The sequence below is a fragment of the Rutidosis leptorrhynchoides genome, chromosome 3 (genome assembly GCF_046630445.1).
Source record: "Rutidosis leptorrhynchoides isolate AG116_Rl617_1_P2 chromosome 3, CSIRO_AGI_Rlap_v1, whole genome shotgun sequence".
NCBI classification, from domain to species: domain Eukaryota; kingdom Viridiplantae; phylum Streptophyta; class Magnoliopsida; order Asterales; family Asteraceae; genus Rutidosis; species Rutidosis leptorrhynchoides.
In genome coordinates, this window is record NC_092335.1 from 66,766,648 (window position 1) to 66,772,896 (window position 6,249).

Consider the following 6,249-nt stretch of genomic DNA (forward strand, 5'->3'; position numbering starts at 1 on the left):
CCGCACTTTGATTTGACAAATTTTAAAATTTTGTCGAGGGACAGACTAGGACAACGATCCGAAACGCCCTCGCTCCTAAAGGAAAACAAAATTTTTAAAATTTAATTAATTATAAGTTTTATAAAGTATAAGGTTTTAAAAAAAAAAAAAAAAAACCTGAAATCACTGTAGCCGGCACCCCATGCGATCGCATGGGGTTTGCACTTGGAACCCATGTGATCGCATGGGGACCAAATGCAGGCCTGATACAAAACAGCCAGCGAGCTGTCTTCCTCACCACAACACACATACATTCACGAAAATACCTCAAATCTTCACCAAATTTCATCAATTTTCCACCGTAATTCGTCATTTTTCTTGCTCTAATCATGCCGAGATTCTCATTCTTCAGCAAAATGGTAAAAATTACACCCCTAAACTCTATAAATTCCTAGTTTTTGTGATATTTATCAATTTTTTACCTAATGCAATTTTGTTAATTTCTAGTGTAATTAGTGTTAAATTGTTAGTATTTTATGCATGTATAACCTAGATTGATGCTATTTAACATGATTTGAAGCCAAAAACTTCAAAATTTTTAGAAATCTAGGGTTTGTGTTCTTGAACAATTTGGGGCTTTTTGATATAAACAGGTTATGGCCGATTTTTGTCATGAATTATTGCTAAATTGAGTAGTGTAACATGTTTAGATAGTTAAATGATCCAAACATTGATCCTAAACATGATTTTCGGAGATTAAAGTGGACTTTTTAAGTCCAAAATTCATGAACTTGATTAATTTGATATATTTGCCATTTGAGACTTGTTTAATTATTAGTAATGACTATTTTGACATGTTATTTGAGTTAAATGCTTATGAATTTTGTATACATTTTCATATGTGATTATTTGAAAAGTGTAGAATTGTGAAAAATTATGAAAATGTGTATAGGTTTAATTTTGATTTAACATGTTATAGTGATTGTTTTAAGTTGATATTTTGCTAACACTAATGCATATTTGGATGCACAAATTTTGTGTTTAATGTATTTTGCAGAAAGCCGATACTGGAGGTTCAGGAGCATCATCATCTAGACGACCAGCACCAGCACCAGAACCAGAACCAGAAATGCAACACGAACAAGAACCACAACAAGAACCACAACAAGAACCACAACAACAGCGTGATCAGCACATACATTATTATGATCCGGTACAGTTTGTTGATGAATTCATAGTATTCCCAATGAGGCCGCCAGTAGAATTCCCAACGATTCCTGAGCACACTCTGCATCCTAATCTGAGATTTGATAGGAGATGGAGAGATTACGAGACATATCAAAGGAACAAATTCAAATTGGTAACTGATAAGGCTAAAAAGGAACATATATTTCATAGCAATATCCCTTCTAAATAATAGGTTTTCATATGTAATTGTATTATATTTTCATTATAATTGTTTAAATAAATAAGTGCGAAGACAAAAGGCGAAAATGAAGATTTGAAGACACAAACGTCCAAAAAGCTCAAATGTACAAGATACAATTCAAAAGGTTCAATTTATTGATGAGAAACGTCTAAAAATGACAAGAGTACAAGTTACAAAACGCAAAGTACAAGATATTAAATTATACGAAAGGACGTTCGAAAATCCGGAACCGGTACCCGAGCCAACTATCAACGCTCGACGCAACAGAGCTGAAAGTAAAAGTCAACTATGCACAAGAATATAATATAATATTTAAATAATTCATAATAAGAATAATAATAAATAATAAAAAGTAGTTAATTGAGCATAGTTAAGGGGTCATAAGTGAAAATTTCAATTCAATATTTGCCTATAAAAGGCAATTCATTTGATCGATTTATGTACACCTTTTCTTCTTTCTTTCTCTTTACATGTAATATATATATTTATAATTATAATTTTAATTTTAGTTTAAGTTTAATAATAATTGGGTTATTGTAAGGAATGTTTTACGGGTTTTAAAGTCGAAACTCTGTCCGTGTAACGCTACACGATTAATAATCACTGTAAGTTATGTTCTTCCTTTTTAAATTAATGTCTCGTAACTAAGTTGTTATTATGCTTATTTAAGCCGAAGTAATCGTGATGTTTGACTAAATATTAAGACGGGGTTATTGAATTTTGTACCATAATTAAGGTTTGGGCAAAAGACCGACACTTGTGGAAATTGGACTATTGACTATTAATAGATGGGGGGTATTGTCTAATTGAGTGACAACTCATTGGAGTCTGTCGAACCTATCTTCAAATTAATTATCCTAATAATTAATAATGATTATGGTTGTCCTATTTAGTGACGTTCATATGGAATCTATTATAATCATTTAATTAATTATTCGGGTTGGGTAATTGATTATTCAAACTGATCAAGTGGGTAAATTAATATTCATATCTAATCAAAACAGGGGTAGATTACATACAGTGATAACTGGTGTAATTGTTGACAGAAGTGATAACTGCGTCACAGTTTAAATCCTTAATTAGTTGGAATATTTGACTTCGGGTATAAGGGTAATTTGACGAGGACACTCGCACTTTATATTTATGACCGATGGACTATTATGGATAAAAACCAGATAGGTATCAAATAAACCATGACAAAGGACAATTAACCCAAGTAACAATTAATTAAAATCAAAACGTTAAACATCATGATTACGGAAGTTTAAATAAGCATAATCCTTTTATTTCATATTCTATCGCAATTTTATTTATTGTTATTTTATTTATCGTCATTTATTTATTTTACGCACTTTAATTATTGTCATTTATCTTTACGCTTAAAAATATAAAATCGACAAACCGGTCATTAAACGGTAAAAACCCCCCTTTTATAATAATATTACTACTTATATATATATTTATATAAATATAGTTTTATAAAAATATAGTACGTAATCACTAGCTCCCTGTGGAACGAACCGGACTTACTAAAAACTACACTACTCTACGATTAGGTACACTGCCTATAGTGTTGTAGCAAGGTTAGGTATATCCCATCCGTAAATTAATAAAACTTGTGTCATATTTTGTAGTATTTCCTAGTAAAAATAATACTATTCCGTACCCTCACGCTACATCATCAAGTTTTTGGCGCCGCTGCCGGGGACAGCTAAAACGCTATATTTTTAATTTATATTTGTAAAAATATAGTTATAAAAAAAGTAATTTCGGGGACACTTTTTCTGTTTTTACGGGGTATTTAAGTTTTTTTTTTAGTTTTTGATTGATTAAAGATATACTAATTTAAATATAATAATTTAATAAATATAATAATATAATAATATTGAAATAAAATATAATAATATAATAATATTTTAGAATCAAATTTGATACGTAAAAGTTTTAAAAGTTTTAAAAAGTTGTATTTATTAAATATTTCAGGGGTATATTATGTAACTTATCATTAATAATTTCTATAATGTCGCTTTCATGTGAATAGTAAATTAATTAATTTCTTTCCTTTACTATTTTGAATCGTAAAAGTTTTAAAAGTTTTAAAAAGTCGTATTTATTAAATATTTCAGGGGTATATTATGTAACTTGCAATTAATAATTTCTATCATGTCGCTTTCATGTAAATAGTAAATTAATTAATTTCTTTTCATTTACTATTCATGAATAGTAAATGAGTTAAAAAAAGTTTTGAAAAAAAATAATAATAATAAAAAAATTATTAATTCCTTTAAAAAAAATTGTGTAAAAAAATCGTTTTTTTTAAGAAAAAAAAATTCGTTTCAAAAAAAAAATTGTAAAAAAAATCGTTTTTTTTAAAGAAAATTTTTTTAAAAAAAAAATATATATAAAAAAAAATTTTAAAAAAAAATTTTAAAATCCTTAAAAAAAAAAAAATATAAAAAAAAATTAAAAAAAAAGTTTTTTTTTATTACCTTTAGATTTTTAGACTCTAGTTACAATTTTTAGTATTAAGTTTAGTTTTGCTATAGTTATTTTTATTTCTAGAATTTTTAGGTTTGCCGTAAAATCCCTTAAGTGCTTATTCCTTAGACTAAGATTTATGTGCTTTAGAATTTTGCGACGCCGTTTTTCGCGCTACTTTCTTATTTTTATTTTTCGACGCCTATTTTTTGACCTTTTATTTTTCGACCTTTTTCGACGCGTTTTTTTTTTCTTTCTTATTTCTCGCTATTCTAGTTTTAGGATAAGATTTTTATTCTACTTCTTATCTAAATTTCTTAAAATTACGAAAATTTATTTTAAGTGGTTAAATTGATAGACATCAAAAATTTCTGGTTCGTAGTAATAGTTGGATTTGTACGTGGACCGGGTTATTGGAGCCAAACAGTACTCAATTATATTGAGACCAAACGAATCCTGCCCCTCTGCTGCATCTTTTGGCTATTCGAAACGTGGGCAAAATCAGAAAAGTCTATTAATTGGATAACTTATATAATTTTTCTTTCCTTTTAAAAACTAATAGGATATTCAGTGAATGCACCGAGTAAAACGTTCACCACCTTTCATACGTTCACCACCTATAACTCGATCAAGACATCTAGCCAATATTGTCGCCGTTGATTTTTCTTTAGAATCATCATCTAGTCGACCAAGAACTCCAACTCAAATTTCCGATAATCCATCTTTTGAACCCGACCTCACAATTGAGAATCCGGAGAATATTCAGGGACAATTCCAAGATCCAGAACCACTAATCATTCCTCCTGAACCACAAACCATTAAATCAGAATCTTCTAGTGATTCGTATTCAACAAATTCAATTATGGAAAATCTGAAACCTCTAAGTATGGAAGACCGAATGAGAGCCACACACACGGGCCAAGGTCACGCCATTATTAAGCCAGACATTAATGCGCCAGATTATGAAATCAAAGGACAAATCCTACACATGGTAACTAATCAGTGCCAATATAGTGGTGCGCCGAAGGAAGATTCAAACGAACATCTTAGTACGTTTAATAGGATCTGTACACTATTCAAAATCTGAGAAGTTGAGGATGAACAGATCTATCTCATGTTGTTTCCCTGGACTTTAAAGGGAGAAGCCAAAGATTGGTTAGAATCGTTACCTGAAGGGGCGATTGACACATGGGATGTTTTAGTTGAGAAATTTCTTAAAAGATTCTTTCCGGCATCTAAAGCCGTGAGACTTCAAGGAGAAATTGTTACGTTCACACAAAAGTCAAATGAAACTCTATATGAGGCGTGGAAAAGATTTGGAAAGTTGTTGAGAGGATGTCCTCAACACGGTTTAGACACTTATCAAATAGTACAAATATTCTACCAAGGTGTCAACGTTGCTACACGAAAAAACATCGACATAACAGCTAGTGGTTCCATTATGAAGAAAACCGCAATTGAAGCTTACAAAATTATTGATAACACAGCCTCCCACTCTCATGAGTGGCACCAAGAGAAAGATATATATCGTTCATCTAAAGCGGCTAGAGCCGATTCTAGCCATAACTTTGATTCCGTTTCTGCAAAAATAGATGCTTTCGAGAGACGAATGGAAAAGATGAATAAAGATACTCACGCAATACGAATCAGTTGTGAGCAATGCGGTGGACCACACTTAATGAAAGACTGTCACATTGAACAAATGATGGAACAACGTGAGAATGTTGTCTACATGAACCAAAGGCTGGAAAATAGTTATCAGAATAATTATCAACCGCCAAGGCCAAACTTCAATCGAAATCAAAACATTCTTTACAATCCAAAAGGACCCGACAATAACTCGTATAACCAACAAGGTCCGAATAATCAATCAACTCAAAACAACACTTTCAATCAACAAAGACCTGGCTTGTATAAACCACCACAACAAACCGAAGAGAAAAAGTCAAATCTGGAAGAAGTGGTATTTAAGCTAGTTAAATCTCAAACACAATTTATTGAAACTCAAACTCAAACGAATGAGAGGTTTGATCAGTCATTTAGAACTCAACAAGCTTCTATTTTGAATCTAGAAAAACAAGTAGGTACTCTTGTTAGATTGATGAGTGAAAGGAAACAAGGAAAGCTACCGAGTAATACTGAAGTAAATCCTCGGAATGAAAATGTTAATATGGTTTCAACAAATTCTGAAAAACCAGCATCAGAAGATGGGGAGGTTTTAGATGTAAGTAACAATGAAGAAGTTACACCACCACCACCACCCGAGTATGTAAAGCCAGTGGTGGCACCATACAGACCACCCATCCCGTTTTCAAGAAAAGGAGTTGAGTATGAGCAAGTAATAGGTAATAAAGTTTGTGATA

General features: G+C 31.1%; 1 non-coding gene across 1 annotated transcript; it reads right to left on the reverse strand.

Moving 5' to 3' along the window:
* Positions 1 to 5,132: 5,132 nt before the first annotated feature.
* Positions 5,133 to 5,239, reverse strand: LOC139903374 (small nucleolar RNA R71). Its single transcript, XR_011778198.1, has one exon. It is a non-coding gene; the product is annotated as a small nucleolar RNA R71 (small nucleolar RNA).
* Between the last annotated feature and the right edge of the window lie 1,010 nt (positions 5,240 to 6,249).